The 18,632-nt window shown below is 40.8% G+C and overlaps 2 long non-coding RNA genes across 3 annotated transcripts in view; one reads left to right on the forward strand and one right to left on the reverse strand.

Annotated features, from left to right (window-relative positions):
* Window positions 1-1,987: 1,987 nt before the first annotated feature.
* Window positions 1,988-6,633, reverse strand: LOC310890142. Its single transcript, XR_014577057.1, has 5 exons — window positions 5,667-6,633; window positions 4,433-4,711; window positions 4,032-4,152; window positions 3,495-3,591; window positions 1,988-2,384 (listed from the first exon to the last, which is right to left on the reverse strand). It is a non-coding gene; the product is annotated as an uncharacterized lncRNA (long non-coding RNA).
* Window positions 2,419-18,632, forward strand: part of LOC310890139 — a 764,802-nt gene continuing 748,588 nt past the window's right edge. The window contains exons 1-3 of one of the 2 annotated variants that reach the window (XR_014577049.1): window positions 2,419-3,583; window positions 4,105-4,247; window positions 5,183-5,329. This is a non-coding gene — a long non-coding RNA (uncharacterized lncRNA). The remainder of the gene's footprint in view (window positions 3,584-4,104; window positions 4,248-5,182; window positions 5,330-18,632) is intronic. The other variant, XR_014577050.1, reaches the window with a different exon arrangement.

An 18,632-nucleotide genomic window follows, 5' to 3' on the forward strand; every position in this document is an offset into this window, starting at 1 on the left:
ATGCTGTACTAGTTTTGAAGTCTACAAGTACGTTCTACCAAACTTTTTAAGAATAAATTCCATGCTAGGCCAATTGTAACGAAATTTTTCTGTTATTTCTACAAAGCTGTCTCAGTTTGAAACCTTGAGACAGTTCAGTGTTGGGTAGTCATCTGTCTCAAAATGCTGAGAAGATGGGGCTGCATTCATTTCCAAACTGGCTGTCATAAAGGCCTTAAACTTTGCGTTATGTTGAGGCAGTGGTGATCTCAGCCTTCTTGTATTTCTCTGAGTAATGTAGCTCCCAAAAGAGATCCCAAGGTCCAGAAAAGACGTGGAAATAATTGGTGGCTTGTAAGGAAAAATCATATTCCATCACACAGCAACACCAGAGCTGTCTGTAGAAGTCAGCTGAAGTTATTTATGTTTCATCTGAACGGAGTAAGAAAAGAGCAGTTAATATGAAAGAATGCATGTCTGACAATCATACAAGCGGATGAGAGCCTGTTTTATCTGGGTCTGTGGATTTTGTATCTGTATGCTGTTGAGGAGATTGTCAGAATTCTGATTAGAGAATAAGGAACCTACAGAAAGTGCAGTACGCAAATGCTGGAGAGCACGGGTCAAAGTTTTACGCTTCCTGGGACTGCCTAGCATATTAAGAGGTCTAGGGAAAAAATGGCTGTGGTTCAACATTAACAGCACATTGACAAGTGTGATTTAAACCTATCCACATCTAAATCAGTCAGCCCTACTGAAATCTTCAAATACTTAAGAGGTAACCCGTAGCCAATGGTGTCAAAAAGTGCTGTGAGATTTGAGAAAGTAACCTGCATTTCTCTCCCATAACAGTTTTGTCCTTGTGTGAGAAGCAAGTGAGGGAGTTTGCTGCCCTTGTGTCTTTTGTTTAGCCTCTATCAGCACCACATGTAGTAAACTGCTACTGTCTTAAATAAATGTTACGCCTTTGAGAAACAAATTAGATGGCAAATAATGTGTTAAGAGCTGACTGCCTTCTTCCCCCCAGATAGCTGAGATGCACCTCTTTTTCCCTCTCAAGCATTTGCTGCTTTGCACTTCCTTTTCTTTCATTGGAGAGTCAGATAAATCGGTTGCTTTGCACTAGTATATGTTCCTTGGAAAGCCGCTTAAACTCTCTTCAAACACTGGACTACCTATACATTGATTGCTTCCTCTAAGTGGCACTTATGCTCTAGCTGGATCCTCTAAATCCCATTTTACTGCTTCTGCTTACTAAGCAGGTGAGAGAAACTTTCATAACCGGTGAGCAGAGAAGAAGGAGCTGTAGTTCTGTATAAAGAAAATGTTTGGGAGTTTTGAAGCTGTTTCCCCTGCTCAGCTGCCATCCCTATGTTAATCAATCACCTGATCTTTTGCATTACAGCAGAAGTCTTGATTCAGTTATTAAGGAAAGTTATTTCTGAAAATACTCAGCCACCTCTGCATGCCAAACCTTTAATGGCACTGTGCAATATGCACATTGCAGTGATAAATCAGGTTGTGGAATGAATGGCAACATAAATATTTGGCTCCAGATCCAAAATGTCATTTATTTGGCCATTTTATTTAGGGTAGCACTCCCCGCCCCTCCCATTCCCTCCCCCTCCCATTCCCTCCACCTCCCTTCCCTCCCCTCCCCTCCCCTCCCTTACACTCCCCTGCCCTACACTCCCCTCCCCTACACTCCCCAATACTCCCCTACGCTCCCCTCCCCTATACTCCTCTCCCCTACACTCCCCTCACCTACAATACCCTCCCCTACACTCCTCTCCCCCACACTCCCCTCCCCTACACTCCCCTATATTCCCCTATACTACCCCCCCTACACTCCCCTCCCCTACACACCCCTACACTCCCCTACACGGCCCTCCCTTCCCCTGCCCTGCCCTCCCTTCCCTTCCCCTGCCCTGCCCTCCCCTTCCCCTCCCCTTCCCCTCCCCTTCCACTCCCCTTCCCCTCCCCTTCCCCTCCCCTTCCCCTCCCCTTCCCTCCCCTCTTGTCCTCTCTTCTCCTCCTCTCCTCTCTTCTTCTCCTCTCTTCTCCTTTCTTTCACAAACTTGAATGCCGAAGAGGGAGAACCGTCACTTCAAATCGCTTCAGTCATTCTCGTAGCTTATATCACTGGCTGATTCATGGGAATCCATCAGCGGTAGTCATAAGTGTTGAAGCTGCTGGGTCACTAGTCAAGCAAGAGTCTCAAACTGGGAATCGCTGACTTCTTTCTGTGGCTCAGACAGGTGACTTTCAATTCCACCCTGCCTTGGACACGTCCTCTTGCTGTATCCCCACCTACAGTGCAGTTTTGCTTAGAAGCAGAAGCACGGTTTTGAAGTAGTTCCACTGCTTCCATTTTCAATGATTTAGCTTGGCTAGCCAAGTGGTTTCTGTAAATAGAATGCAATCAAGAGATTTTGGTTAGAAACAACTAACTGAGCAGTTCCTTTCCACATGGGCAATGAATATTTACCCTTTCCTAATGGAGACTGCAGTGTAAGAGATAATGACAGATCATTCAGAGAGCTTTGAAATAGCCCTTGGGGATGCTTAGTCCAGAGGACCAGAGTAAATCTGTACACCATGGAATCACTCTGAATTACTTCCTAACAGAAGCGTGTCCTTACTATGTCTGCTATGGCTTCAGCTGGTTTCAGTGTTCTTCTTCACCTAATACTTCAATTAAGAGTTCTAAAGAAAGATGGAAAGATTGAGAAATATCTAAATCACGGATGAAAAGTGCTTTGAGGACTTTGGTCTTTAGCCCCATAAAGCATCAAAGTGCTGTCCTATGAAGCAAATGCTTTATTCTCTTGATATCTAAGGAGGTAAATAAATCCAATGTTGGAACATTAAGGATTGGTTAGAAAAGTAAACCTTGAAAACAAGTAAAGGAGAAGACCAAGTAAGCAATTGCAGTGCCTGTGGGGTAACTGCAGGGTTAGGCAAAGAACTATTGTGCAATGCAATCTTGTTATAAAAGAAGTATTATGTGAATTTTTACTGTTTTATTTCTTGAGTGTTCTATTTGAAAGGGAGTGAATCTATCAGGATTAGCTGTTTAATTTAGAAATGTAATGAAAACTGGTTTCTCTTTCCTTTTGAGTTCACCCCTTTTTATAGGATTTTATAATCGAGTAAGTAGGTATTTTTTTAAAACAGAGTAAAAGCGGGTAATTATATGCACAATTATTTTTAAAATACAGTAACAATAGCAAGGATGAGATGAAAGGTATTTATACACTATTATACTGTCACGGTATGTCCCATACATTAGTAACAGTCAGAGGATTCATGTTAGTGAACAAAAGATATCTTTAAATAAGTAAATAAATAATTAAATATATGTGCATATAGGTAGATAGATTGACAGATAGATAGATAGGTAGATAGACAGACAGACAGGCACCTAAGAAACTGCTGTGAAGCTTCTTGCTCTCTTTTCTAAAAGTTAAAGTGAATACAGCATCAGGGTGTGTTACAAACATTACAAGCATTACCTTCAATCCACCACAGGTACACACGAGAGGTCAGTCTGCAGGTTGTGAAGGCAAAGAAACTGCTCTGGTTTGATGTGAAGAACCAAGACGTAAGTTGCTGTCAGAGAAAAGATGCTGTCAAAGTGCGTCACGTCTATGCTAGAGCATCTCTACCACCATCTGTACTGCATCTATATGCACCTGTACTAGAGCATCTCTACTTATCCAGTCTGGGTGATCTTACGAGCATTCTGAAGCCCCAGAGGAGGGTCTGTTTGTCTTTTCTGCTTTTATAGCCAGTGAAAATTCTTACAATTTTACACAGAGTGGATGAAAAACACTAAGTGTACTTCCAATCTTCACAGCTTCTAAGCAAGTGGAGATGAGGTTGTGGAATAAGCAAATAAAGTGTTGATCTGGAAGCAGCGTAAAGATTGTCTTTAACCAGGGCCTTGCATTCTTCATTTTTATACCATTACTTGCCTTCAAGTGCATGATCATTATTTTATTAACTTTCTACCGCTACAGAAATGCACCTGATTCTTTCACAAAACTTACGGGTGGTAATTGGAAATATTCATCAGCATTCTCTATTTCCTTCTTCATCTCAATTCTCTTCTGGCCTGTGAAGCTTTTCAGATCAGAGATGAAGATCAGCTATAATACGGAGTATTGGAGACTGCAAAGGAAAAGAAGAATCACACGAAAAACTCTTTTCAGCCTCACGTGCAATCATCAAAGAAAAGAATACCAAAAGAATACCGCTTTATCATGGTAAGCATAAATTTGAGCATAGGTCTCCTATAACTGAAGCGAGGTTAAACAGGTTCCAAAGAAGGTGAAGGAGCACACCCAAAATCATTTCCATAAAACCGTGTTTTCAAACAAATGGTTTAAAGATTTAGATTTTCTTACAGGTGAAGAATGAAAATATAAAATAAAATAAAATAAAAAATTACCAGGACATACAGTTTTCTTCTAGCTTGCTTTGCTTCATTCAGTTAATCTGAGTCTTGGGTCACAATCAGGGAGCAGCATTGTACAGAAATGCCAAAGCCTCCCCAAGCTTGTTATATCTTCATCAACAGGGCTTTGATACTGCTGCCTCCTCAGCAACGTCGGCAATTTAGTAGGAAAGTTGGTGTCCACCAGGTCAAATTAGGAAGAGGAAATCCCTCTTGCCACAACTTCACACTCACAGCAGAGTTGGCAGGACAGAGCGATGGACAGAGAAGTATCTATGAGAGTGTTAGAAAACAGACTTTAGAACAGATTTCCATCAACCCAGGAAAAATTACTTGCTCATCCCTTCAAACTAAACTCTAAGTAGAAGGAAGTGATCCCAAGCTGCAGTCCTGACATCTATGCTGCAAAGTCATCCAATGTGACATGTTACTATACCAGCCTGTTAGGAAGATAAACAAGAGTTTTGAGTTTATGATGTTTGTTTAGAATTAAGCTCAAAGCGTTAGTCCTTTGATATATTTTTGTCTGCAAGTGTTTTCACTGTTTCCCAGACAATGTCTCCAGCAAGCTAGCTGCTTGTTTCATTTGGCCAGATATTTGGCCATATCTGGCCAGATATTTGCCTTCTTAGTCAATAACCAAATCTGTCAAGTTAAGAACATGGAATTAATGAAAAGGAAATCCTTTTATTTTGGTCTGAGTTCACTTTTGTTTGTTTGTTTGTTTGTTTGTTTTCTTTCTAGACCAAGAATGAATCATGGAGAACCAGCAAAACTGAGGTGAAAAATGAAATGAAAAATGTTAAGGTCAGGCTGCTTGCTCACTGCAAGTGCTAATCTGGAAGCAGATGGAGTGCATCTTCATACACAACATCCTGAGACACTCAACAGGTCAGCCCATTTGATGAAGTACATTGCTGTCCTGAATTTTAATGTGACAGGGGTACTTTTAAGTCTCTTGTTTATGCTTTAGTACTTGAGGCGTATGGCAGGAGCACAGCACGCTGTTATTTGTCCACCCTTATTTGTTGATCGTGTGTAGGAAAAAGAGAACGTGCAGAGGCCCTCACCCATACATTGCATCTGTCACTCTGTGCAGCTACATCACTGAGCAAAAGTACCAAACTTAACGCTTGTGAAAGGACTTTACACAAACTACAGAATACTAAAAGGAAGCATTCACAATAAAAACACATTTTTTTCCTCAGCCAAGCATCAAACCACTTACAGAAGGGCATGGGCCCTCTCTATGCACCTCAAGGTGGGATCCACAAATCCTCACGTGGTTTCATCACATCCAGCACGCTTCTCTGTCCCTCCTAGCTAAACTTGCACAGAGGCAGCTGCTCCCAAATTGCCATGGTGACATCTCTCAGTTCTGTTTCTGAAGTCATCACCGTAGGCGCCTTGCAATGACAACAGAACACTCTCTGTTGCTAATGCGTATGTCTCAGAAACAATTAGAGAAGTGCCACTATCCCCAAGTTGACTTTAATTAGAGTAGTTCAAAAATTATTCTCTGCTACCATACATCCGTGGAAGGTGTGTGATAAATCTTGTCCTTCAGCAAGGATTACAGACAAAAGGAGCTTGATTGTGATACGTTCCCCTTACTTCCAGAGCTGTTGACTTTTTATTTCCGTGTAAGAAAAAAGAAGGTGAAATCAACAATTCTCTTCCTCCGAGTTGGGAATATGAAATAAGCCCAATTATCCAGGAAGCCTTAAAAAGGAAACTATATTTTTCCTTGTTAAACACCTTGTTTCTTCTGAAAAATTTTCCAGTACTTTGCAGCTGCGGTGGTTTTAATCGGCTGGGCAGTGGAGTTCCACCACGGCCACTCTCTCACTCCCCCTCCTCAAAGAGAAAGGGGAAGAAAATACAATGCAAAGGGCTCAAGGGTTGAGATAAGGACAGGGAGATCGCTCAACAATTATTGTGACGGGCAAAGCAGACTCAGCATAGGGAGATAGTAAGATTTATTGCCTGTGTTCTGTTTTTTATTTTTTGACTTTTTTTATTTTTTGACTTTATTTATTGACTGTGTTCTGTTGCCTTGGAGGTATAGTAACAAGTAGTATAGTCCAATTGGAAAAGATCAGTAGATCAAAGCTACCTAAGGCTAAAGGCCTTACATGTTCATCATGTGGTTCCAGCATCTAGGAGCTTTGGACTAGATTCATTTGGAGCCATTGGACAAAAATGCCTGCAAGCTTTGATTCTAATCTATCTGAAGAACAGGTGATTAGTTTGGGTTTTTATATCCCGTTTAGAGGTTGCAATACATTGATCTTGCACCTGAAACAGATCTTTAATTTCTGTTTCTTTAGAGAGAACATTCATTCATGTAGCACTAATCCTCTCTGAAACTGCAAGTGGATGGAGTAAATGTGATTACTGGAGTTTTATTGCAAAACTACATTCTTGCTCCATCCCAGCATCTAATAGAGATGCAGCCTTTGAGGAATAGATTTTCCTTAGTGTTCTAAGAAGAGCTGCATCCAAAGGAACTGGGGTTCTCCTAGGACCACTACAGAAATATTTCTGCTCTCCACAGCTTGTCCAGCACACTTGGTCAGAGCACAGTCACCTCTGACACTTGGTGCATGACACTTAACATAGACTCACAGTTTACACTGAGGTCAATCTGAAAATGAGAATCATGTTGGAGATGAGAAGAAGGTGACAGAGATGTGCTTAGGATAAATGAGTAATTTCTGTGCCCATTTCTGTGCCCATTTCCCATTTTAGTGAATTAATTTAACAGCTGTCAGTAACTTAGATCACGATAGATTTTATTTCCTAATTATTCTGACATAGTTTCCCAATTATTCTGACAGTACATTTTCCTGTCCGCTGTAGGTTTGTTCCACTTCCTAGAGCAGTCAAGCTGGATTCTGCCATGTGTCAGCAGAATTTTACATAAACTTTTCCTGAGTGCACTGTACATGGATAGAATATAAACCTTGTTTAACTTCCGTCATCAAGCTGAATAGAATCATAGTAATCAATAAGTGTTTTAAAGGACTAAGCATCTTTTTTTTTTTCCCCTTATGTCTATTTTCTGTATTTACATAGTAGACCATGCCACATCTATAAAAACATTCTATTGAAAAATATGAAAACAGTTATCTTAAGAAACAAAAATGTATACCAGCTAAGTGTACTAACCAGTGAAAAGCTTTTTACCAGTTGAACTTGAACCAAAAGAGATAGGAGAACTTTGCAGAAAACAAATAAAGACAAGGAATCAGGGTTTCTAGGTCAATCTCATGTCATAGAAAGCCAAGAAGATATAGAGCGAGTGTTTTTTCATTTGCTGTAATAAAAATAAAAAAATCAGTTTAATATACAACAAATTCAATTCAGATGATCAAGCTGGGGAGTGGTCTGCATGAGAATGATACAGAATCTGTGGTAGATATTTTAAAGAAAAAGTTAAATAAGTCTGGGTTGCTGTGATATCATTGATGCTGTCTGAAGAAAGTTATTGAACAGGAGGTTTCTTAAGTTTTTCACGGGTGTCTTAGGAAGAAAAGAAATGAAAAACGGAGGGAAGTGAGAGCAGGAAGGCTTATACAATGTCGAAAAACTGAATATCCCGGGATAAATGCTTAGTTCTACAGACGAAACGAGGTTTCCATGCAGGGAAATTGTTTGCCTGAATTTTCTGTAAGAGTTTCCCAGTGACTAAGGAAATCAATGGGAAAGGACTCACTTGAGAAAGCACTTTGTTCTTACAGGTCCCATTTCAATACATACTATGATACGTCCAGAGGTAAATCTGTTTCATCGTCATTTGGTTTACTTTCCTGTGAGTCTGATCAATGGAAACACAGGACAGCCACGCACAGTAGTCCTCTCAGGTAAGAAAGCGTTCTCCTTCCAACAGGGATGTTAGAGTGAGCTCTGCAGGGAGACAGGGAACAAGATAAAAGATGGTGATTCCTAGGTCTTAGCTAGCACAATTGCATGTTAACGACCCAAAGATAAGGGAGTAAATGACTGTATGCATAGATAATGGAACCAGCAAGAACTGGCTTGAGCGATGAAGTCTGTCAAAGACAGGGAAGGCCAGAAAATTAGCAGTGAGGAAGACTTCTGCCCTTCATCAAAGACCACCTGAGTATGCCGGATAACCACCCAAGAACTCCAGTACCCATACAAATAGAGACAGGAACCTACGTGACTGATTCTTCGGAGACCTGATGACTATGCAAGAGACTTATGGGGGAAATGAAATGAAGATGGATTTGTTCCACTAAGAGAAGCACACAGCAACCGTTGGTGTTCAAGTTAGGTGGAGCTATCCCCCTTGTGCCTGGCGTGTGTGCGCAGCGCCGAATAAACATACCTGCTTTATAACTATTCTGAGGTTTTAGAGTCTGATTTCTGCAAGTCAATACTCCTAATTTTTTGTTTTTGAAGCATAGCTTTTAGAGTACTTTGTACCGTTCAATAATTGCTTGACCCGTGGAAGAATGGTGTATACCTGTCGGATGTTGAATACCCCACTGTTGAAAAAAAAGTGGGTTGTGTGGGCCGCATATCCTAGGTCGTTATCTGTTTTAATCATTTTTGGGATTCGTAATGTCACAAAAGCTGACAAAAATGTTTACACACATCCTTTGTCTTTTCTCCTGTATGGAGAGATTCAAAAATACAGGCAGAAAAGGTATCAATTGAAACATAAGCATAGCGAAGTTTTCCGAATTCTAGCGAATGTGTAACATAAAAAACAGTCCCTTAAGTCTATTACTATTAATGTCCATGACTGGGGGAGCATAATTGGAGATGGCAATCCCAGTTGAAGTGCTCCCATACCTTCCATGACTTCATTAATTTTCTTGCTTTAAGTTGTTAAGCAGCTTGGCCTTTGGGCCTTATGTATCCTATTCCTCCCGGATCGAAGGGAAACAGATCCAACCCCTTTTCAGGGCCTTTAGGGCCTGGATCAAAAGGATAGTCCAGGTGATCAGGGGGCATAACAGCAAAAGCCTGTGATGGCGGTAGTGGCAGGTGGGCCAGTGGCATAGCAGGCAGATCAGTGGACAAGCCCGCAGCTCCCTCACTATCTGGCAAACCACATGTTTGTGATTGTGGTCCCGCATGGCTCTTTAAGGCCTCAGAGACTGCTCGCCTGGTGCTGAGCAATCCAGCTGCAACCTTGTCGTTTTTGGTAGCAGAGTCCCAAAGCTTGAACTCAATTTGGTACCGTGTTTCAGGATCGTAAACTTCCCAATTTGTAATAGAGGGAATAAGCTGGAAGGTTACCAGGACATTCTTTGTTTCTAAGGCCATATGATTCCCCATGGCATGCAACTGCTTACCTTCGGCCAGTGAGGGGCAGTTGTGTGCGCGGGTCTGCTGCTCTCAGCTTGAGGTTCTTTTCAGCTCGGGTGCGCTTCCTTTCAAAGCGAAGTCGCTTCTTTCAGCTTGCTGAGTTTGGCTGAACCTATCTTCATGAGGCGATCAGTGTCCCTGTTCCTGTCCTGGTCCCTGCTCTGTTAGCCTGTCCCTGTTCATTCATTTTTTGTTTTTGTCCCTGTTCTGTTAGCTTGTCCCTGTTCCTGTTCCTCAGGTCCCTGTTCCATCATCATTTGTGGCGAAATGACGACATGGACTCCAGGGTTTCTTTAAGGATCAATAACTTCAACAACCACCCCATTGAGAACAGGCTCCCTTCCCATACCATCAGCTATACCAGCAGCACTTTTCCACTAACTATTCATTGGCTAACTATTCATTGGTTAACTTCGCCTGGCAACAGCAAACATTCAGCAAATTCCATGTCTTAACTGTTGGAGAACAAACAGTTTGAGACTGCAAGGCGTCTCCTGAATCACCCTTCTTTGTTCCTTCTAACTTCTTTACATTCCTCATGGCCTCATCATTATGAGTCCGATGTTATCACCAACCATGGGTTTTATCAACCCCCATGGCAACACTCCCACATCCAGGGACATGGCCCAGGTGGCACAGATGTTGGGAGTTCCTGTTACCAAGGAGTGAGTTTACCCATGTTTCAAGTCACAAGATACAGACTAGACTGTGTGAGACATCAGGTTACATTGCATCAGAATAAAATAGTTGAACACTCACCCAGAACATTAGGGTAGAAACATTCATAGAATCTTAGAATCACTCAAGTTGTAAAAGTTCTCTAAGATCATCTAGTCCAATAGGAGATAGATGCATTTTTATCCCGTATCTCTACAAAATTCAAATAAATAAAATGGTCAAAAGAAAGAAAATCTCTTCAGGATTTCCACAAGAGCAAAATTCACTTTGCTTTATGTGATTTTGTTTAGAATTTAGTAGTATTTGTCATATTCTGCAGTTGGTGTTCTATTCCTGCAGAAGTGTTAAGTGTTTTGATTTCACTATTTGGAGTAAAGATGCATGCTGTGTTACAACAATATAATTTTATTTTATATTTTGAGCTATCTGTTCCATCTATCTCTTTTTTGTTTGTTTGTTTTTGTCTATGACATGGAAATAAAATTAAAAGATGGAAAAATGGTTTCCCCTCACACTAAAGTCCATATGATTAACAGTTACTGAAAAACAAGCCCAACCACTGAAATAGGCAGGAGCCATCAGATGTCTTCATAACATACTGACCTCTTTAAATCATAACCATACAAACATTGGCAAAAGCAGTGCAGTTTCATATGAATAATTCCAGGGAAGCAAAATAGAATACATTATGCCTGCTCAACTCTGCAATTGCTCATAGAAGAAAGGCTTTGCTGGCCTGATGATTGGCTTCAGCTTCATCAAAAATAATTAAATATTTTCATCTGTCTGGTGATTTGTTTATTGCATTGAAATCCTGGTCTTCCACGCATGCATAACCCTCCTGAAATATTATAAGAGGTTTGAAAGTGCAACTACAGCATGTGAGCTGAATCTGTAAAGCAAATCCATACATAATACACAATTCAAAACACATGAAACTTGTAAAAGTATGTTGCTTGCAGAACATTCTGCAATGTAACCTCCATCACATTCAGGTAAAATGCATCCCTGTTTGTTTACATCTAGTATTGATTGGGCCAGAGCATGAAGTTTCACTACAATTTAAAAAAACGCTGTCTCTAAAAGTAGTACCTCTGGAGATCACATTTCTCATAGATAATTATGACTGCTGGATATTTCACTAGAGTTCTTCAAAACTTTATGGGGATGAAATTTATTAAGAATTAGTGAATATTCTTGTACATTTGAATGTAACAGCAGGAAGTCGTTGTGAGGATAATATATTCGTATCTTTTAATGAAATAAATAAAGCATGAAACGCCTGTCGCTTTAGTAATAAACTGCTTTATGACAGAATGGTCTTTCTATTGTTTTGTGGCAAATGGTCATGAAGAAAAATATTACTCTCCTTCAAGCATTAATCATAAGCCCCACAGTGTCACCTGTCTTAAATGAAAAAAATAAAAAAATAAAAAACAAACACAAACTTCTCACTATCCTACATAAAAGGATCTCAAATTTATAAAAAAATATTTAGCAGAATGGAGAAAAAATAAAGGAAGAAGTGGGGGCAAATGTGTCCTTGCATCAATTTCATATTGAGCATGTGGATATGTAAGTCTCCACACTGGAGATTTTCCTTATCCAGACAAATACACAAACATTCAGGTGAGTAACAGCTGAATACCTCTTACTTCTGCAAAGCCTCACTTGCTCCAAGTTTCTCTAGGAACCATAAGGATTCTTGTCTAGCATTAGAGATAATAATTAGCTAAAAACTCTTTTTCCCTATTCATGTCCTAACCTGTCAGGTCAATTCAACATTTTCAAACAAAACAAAGCAGGGTGAAAATTCCAAACAGTTCCATAATCTCTGTCTCCAAATTGTTTCCCTAGTTTGGTTAAATAAGAATTTGTAAATTTATATAAGCATTTATAAATTTAAATAAGAATTTATATTTGTAGTAGGGGTCAGCTTGTTATTGTGCCACTTAGTAAATCTGTAATCCAGTCTAGTAAATCAAGGAGCCAAAACAGGGATCCAGGAACAGCAGGCAGAGCCAATTGCATTAGAGTGATTTGGGGTTGAGAGCTTAGCTTTTTGTTTGTTTTGTTTTGTTTTTGAAAACAGGCTAAAAAAACTGTATTAACAGAACTCCCAAGATGCTTGTCTGCAACCAGCATTATTCCTGGTTTTCTGCTTCCTTTTTTTTTTTTTTTAAATGCCTTTCCATCTCTCCTCTCACATTCTTTTGTTTATTTGTTTGTTTGTTTGTTTGTTTGTTTTGTCAGTGACATTTATTTGCAGCATAATGTTAATGACTCCAGATTTCCTGGCATCACTAGTCAAAACTTTTGCTGTGTTCAGTACTGTCTTCTGTTGTACTTGAGAAGCTGCAGGGAGGAAAGAGAAAACCCTCCAGACAATTTAAAGTGGTAAACAAAATCACTGGAACTTGGCAATTTGTCAATGTCTTTATTAAGCCTTCTACTCCTGATGTAACACACCCAGTGTCTGGAGAAAGTCTTCCTTTGACTTGATTATGACAAGGTTTCAGCACAAGGGAACTCATTCCCAAAATTCTTATTTTGAATTCTGGTAAACTTTAACCTTCACATGACACTTTTCAAGAGACAAAGAAAATAATTATTTTTCACATATATTTTGGGGGAAAAAGAGCTCTGTCTGAATAGAAGGAAGGTGAGAAAATTATTTTAGACAAAAAAATATTGCAGAACTTACAAGAATAGGTATTATGGTCGAGTTTGGGCCAGTGATCTTAATGTTGCCATGAAGATTTAAAAGGCAGTCCAGGGAAATGTCTTCAAAATATAGAATCATAGAATCATTAAAGTTGGACCTTCAGGATAATCTGGTCCAACCATCACCCTACTACCAATGTCACCCACTAAACCATGTCCATAAGCACCACGTCCAACCTTTCCTTAAACACTCCCAGGGATGGTGACTCCACCACTTACCTGGGCAATCTGTTCCAAAGCCTGATTACTCTTTCTGAGCAGAAATGTCTCCTAATTTTCAACCTAAACCTCCCCTGGCACAGCTTGAGGTCATTCTCTCTGGTCCTATCACTAGTTACCTGTGAGAAAAGGCCGACCCCCTAGATCCCCATAGATTCCTTTCAGGTAGTTGTATATGCATTACTATTATCTGTTTAAAAATATCTGTTACTTTCACTTCTTACCAAGATGCAAGAGAGATTTCAGACAATGCACCACTTCCACATCTGATTTTCTCCATATTTTTTTTTTTCATCTGAGACATCTCCAAAGAAGGCAGAAGCTCGTAAGAACTTCCTTCATTCTGCTATGGAAAGAGTCTACTTACTGGAGATGATTATGCTATTAACATAGCAGCAATTTAAATTACCAGAAATATGTGCGCCAACGCAGGGGAGAAAGGCCACAGTATTAATGTAATTAATAATGATAATAATAATCATCATCTAGGTAGGAAACTAATTTTTGTCTAAACTGTCTGACAGTTGTATGAGTCAGCTGAATTTCTGCTGATATTCAACTTACCGTGACACCAGCCAGGGTGGACTATTTTATAACCAGACTTAAATAAACTCCATAGTACAGTGATTACAAAAGTATAAAAGCCTTATTAAAAACAAAGATTAAATACATTGTTATATAAATCTATTTCTGGAAGATGATATTAATACTCTCTTTTTAAGTACCAAACATAACATTAACATTATTACAGAGAGATCTTGGTCAGCCTTTGTCATTTTAATTAATCAACAACTGCAATAGTCTGAGTGCATGTGTATAAAAGGGGTTTGTAGGTATAAGTAAGCTCATGTTTCTTTTTCAGACTATGCTTTGCATGATTTCACACAAAACTGTGTTGCCATTGCCCATCAGACAGAATCCTGCCACAGAAAACAAAACAGGATTTAATTCTGCAAGGTATTGGATGACGAAGAAAATTATGTTTGCAATCATAAATGATTAAATTTTTATCGAAACATATTTTTTACTGATTCTACTGCTAACACAGGAAGTCTCTGGGGCCAAAATGAAGAACATGAAACACATGGATTTCACAGTGGAGGAAATAATGTGGTGCCATGTTTGTATTTGGCTATCTTATTGCACTAAGGCACATATTTTCCTATCGATGCAATGGAATGATTACAATGTAGTTATATACACCCCCAAAGTAATTACACAGCCCAACATGACTGCATCTGTTCCCTCAACAGACCTTTCTTGTTTTACTGTGATGTTATCCTCTATAAACAGTTTGGGTGAGAAAGACATTGAGCTAAATGAGGCTCAGGAAATTGAAAAAAAAAATTGTACATAAGGAAAGAGGCTGGCCTTGTAGAAAAACACCTGCTTAAAAAACAAGAATAAATTATATCACTGTGATTTCCTCATCTGGATGGGAGAATGGAAGCCAGACTTTGTTGCAGACACAATGGCTTCCACTGAGATAGATATAAAGTCATCCAGCCACAAATGTGGCTCCAAAATAGATGAAGTGATTGCTTTTCCAGAGAAGAATCCTTCCTATTAGCCTGCAAGTAAGAAATATGTGTGTTTTGTGCCATCCATGTGGATATTTGCAGCCTTCTGTCCAAGATGACTTCTGAAGCCCTTAGAAGAGAGAACAGGATAATTTTTTACATTCCTAGTTTTCTATAAGCCCTTAAATTATTCACATTCCTCACTAGCATTAGGAAGAATCCATTTCTGTTCCACAGTTTCAGGGCTTTCCTCTACAATTGTAGTAAGTCTTCAAAGTGCTCATTTCTTTCACTTCCTCTAACCCATCGTTTCTCAATGGACAAGACCAAACAAAGGGCAGGTAAAATAACTGGTGTGATGCTGCTCATGTGCTGTCTGTGGTAATTCCATAATAAAATTACAAGAAGAAAAGAAAGTTCAGATCAGTTTCCAAAGCATCAGTATTTGGTGTTAACATCCCTCCTTTCACCTATATTCTTAAGTTCCTACTTCAACCCCTACTTAAAATGGCTTTCACTTGTTTGACAAAAGTCCTGTGAATTCTCCAATGAAATGAGTTTATTCTTTCTTCAGACTGAACTGAAGTTTCTGGAAAACCTGAAGTGATACTAAAGCCAAGAACTCCCTACAAAATGCCTTTGCGTTTAGATGGAATCAATGATTCTCTAGCATAAAGTAACACCTTCTTCTAAGAGCTAAATGTCCAAAATTGACATGTTTTGCATTTTTAACTACCTTCCATGATAAATATTACCATGTTGATATTTATATTCATATATTTTTTCACTCTATTTGTTCCATGTCTGATGAGTTGAAGCAAATATCAGTCTCCATTCCTTACTTGCCTACACTAGTTGTATGTGTAGAAATATTCACTTGCTCCACACTTTGAAAAATCTTGATAACATAACGCAGTTAATCCTCTTGATCAATTTGGTGTTTAAAATCTGTTCAAAGCCATATATGCAAAAGCTAGCACTTGAGCTCACAGAGCCACATTAATGGTTAATGAGCCTACCAGGGGAGGTGCCCTGCTGGACCTTCTGTTCACAAACAGAGAAGGACTGGTGGGAGGTGTGGTGGTCGGGAGATGTCTTGGGCAGAGTGACCATGAAATGGTAGAGTTCTCTATTCTTGGTGAAATCAGGAGGGGGACCAGTAAAACTGCTGTCTTGGACTTCTGGAGGGCAGACTTTGAGCTGTTCAGGACACTGGTTGGCAGAGTCCCTTGGGAGGCAGTCCTGAAGGGCAAAGGAGTCCAGGAAGGCTGGGCACTCCTCAAGAAGGAAATCTTAATGGCTCAGGAGCGGTCTGTCCCCACGTGCCCAAAGATGAGCCGGCGTGGAAGAAAACCAGCCTGGCTGAACAGAGAGTTGTGGCTCGAGCTTAGGAATAAAAAGAGGGTTTATGATCTTTGAAAAGAGGGCAGGCCACTCAGAAGGATTATAAGGATGTTGTAAAGATGTGCAGGGACAAAATTAGAAAGGCCAAAGCTCATATGGAGCTCAATCTGTCTACTGCTGTTAAAGACAACAGAACATGTTTTTATAAATACATAGACACAAAAAGAAGGACTAAGGAGAATCTCCATCCTTTACTGGATGGGGAGGGGGGGGGGAAACTTAGTGATGAGAGACGAGGAAAAGGCTGAGGTGCTTAATGCCTTCTTTGCCTCAGTCTTGAGCAGCAAGACCAGTTTTTCTCTGGATACCTGGTACCCTGAGCTGGTTGAAGGGGATGGGGAGGAGGATGTGGCCCTCACAATCCATGAGGAAATGGTTGGCGACCTGCTACAGCACTTAGATGTATGCAACTCGATGGGGCCGGATGGGATCCACCCGAGGGTGCTGAGAGAACTGGCAGAAGAACTGGCCAAGCCGCTTTCCATCATTTATCAGCAGTCCTGGCTACCAGAGGAGGTCCCAGTTGACTGGCGACTAGCAAATGTGACGCCCATCTACAAGAAGGGCTGGAAGGTAGACCCGGGAAACTATAGGCCTGTTAGTTTGACCTCAGTGCCAGGGAAGCTCATGGAGCAGATTATCTTGAGTGTCATCACATGGCACTTGCAGGGCAACCAGGCAATCAGGCCCAGTCAGCATGGGTTTATGAAAGGCAGGTCCTGCTTGACGAACCTGATCTCCTTCTATGACAAAGTGACACGCTTGGTGGATGAGGCTAAGGCTGTGGATGTGGTCTACCTTGACTTCAGTAAGGCTTTTGAAACCATTTCCCACAGCATTCTCCTTGAGAAACTGGCTGCTCTTGGCTTGGACTGGCGTACGCTACTTTGGGTTAGAAACTGGCTGGGTATCCAGGCCCAAAGAGTTGTGGTGAATGGATTCAAATCCAGTTGGAGGCCAGTCACTAGTGGAGTCCCCCAGGGCTCAGTACTGGGGCCAGTCCTCTTTAATATCTTTATCGATGATCTGGACGAGGGGATCGAGTGCACCCTCAGTAAGTTTGCAGATGACACCAAGTTAGGTGCGTGTGTCGATCTGCTCGAGGGTAGGAAGGCTCTGCAGGAAGATCTGGATAGGCTGGACCGATGGGCTGAGGCCAACTGTATGAGGTTCAACAAGGCCAAGTGCTGGGTCCTGCAGCTAGGGCACAACAACCCCAAGCAGCACTACAGGCTGGGAGATGAGTGGTTAGAAAGCTGCTTGGCAGAGAAGGACCTGGGAGTATTGGTTGATAGTCGGCTGAATACGAGCCAGCAGTGTGCTCAGGTGGCCAAGAAGGCCAACAGCATCCTGGCTTGTATCAGAAACAGTGTGGCCAGGAGGGCTAGGGAAGCAATTGTCTGCCTGTACTCGGCTCTGGTGAGGCTGCACCTCAAGTACTGTGTTCAGTTTTGGGCCCCTCGCTACAAGAAGGACGTCGAAGTGCTCGAGCGAGTCCAGAGAAGGGCAACGAAGCTAGTGAGGGGTCTGGAGAACAAGTCTTACGAGGAGCGGCTGAGGGAGCTGGGGTTGTTCAGCCTGGAGAGGAGGAGGCTCAGGGGCGACCTTATTGCTCTCTACAGTTACCTTAAAGGAGGCTGTAGCAAGGGGGGGGTTGGTCTATTCTCCCACGTGCCTGGTGACAGGACGAGGGGGAATGGACTAAAGTTGCACCAGGGGAGGTTTAGGTTGGATATTAGGAAGAACTTCTTTACGGAAAGGGTTGTTAGGCATTGGAATAGACTGCCCAGGTTGAGTCACCATCCCTGGAGGTCTTTAAAAGAAGTTTATATGTAGAGCTTAGAGATATGGTTTAGTGGAGGACTTGTTAGTGTTAGGTCAGAGGTTGGACTAGATGATCTTGGAGGTCTCTTCCAACCTAGATGATTCTGTGATTCTGTGATTCTCTGAAATTCTTGTAATAGAAGACAGCATTAAGTCCTCAGATTACAAAGGACATATGAGAAACTGGTCTATTTATACTTGCCATCTATTCAACACTTCTTTTGTGATGTACCTTCCTCAGCTGTAACCAGTGAATAATTAACCTATCATATTTCCCCCCACAGACATGCAATAAGGAGGATGGGGTCTTTGAAAGTTCAACATTTAGTGAATAATGAAATTTCTCACAAAGTCGATGTACTACAATCCATTTAAATATAAAACAGTAGTAACATGAAAGCAATATTCTTTTAGCTTAAGTTGCTTGCTGATTTTATTCATAAAATAAAATGTCTTTTTATAGGACTTTAATTATGATTTGG

The sequence above is a fragment of the Anser anser genome (assembly GCF_964211835.1).
Source record: "Anser anser genome assembly, chromosome: Z".
NCBI classification, from domain to species: domain Eukaryota; kingdom Metazoa; phylum Chordata; class Aves; order Anseriformes; family Anatidae; genus Anser; species Anser anser.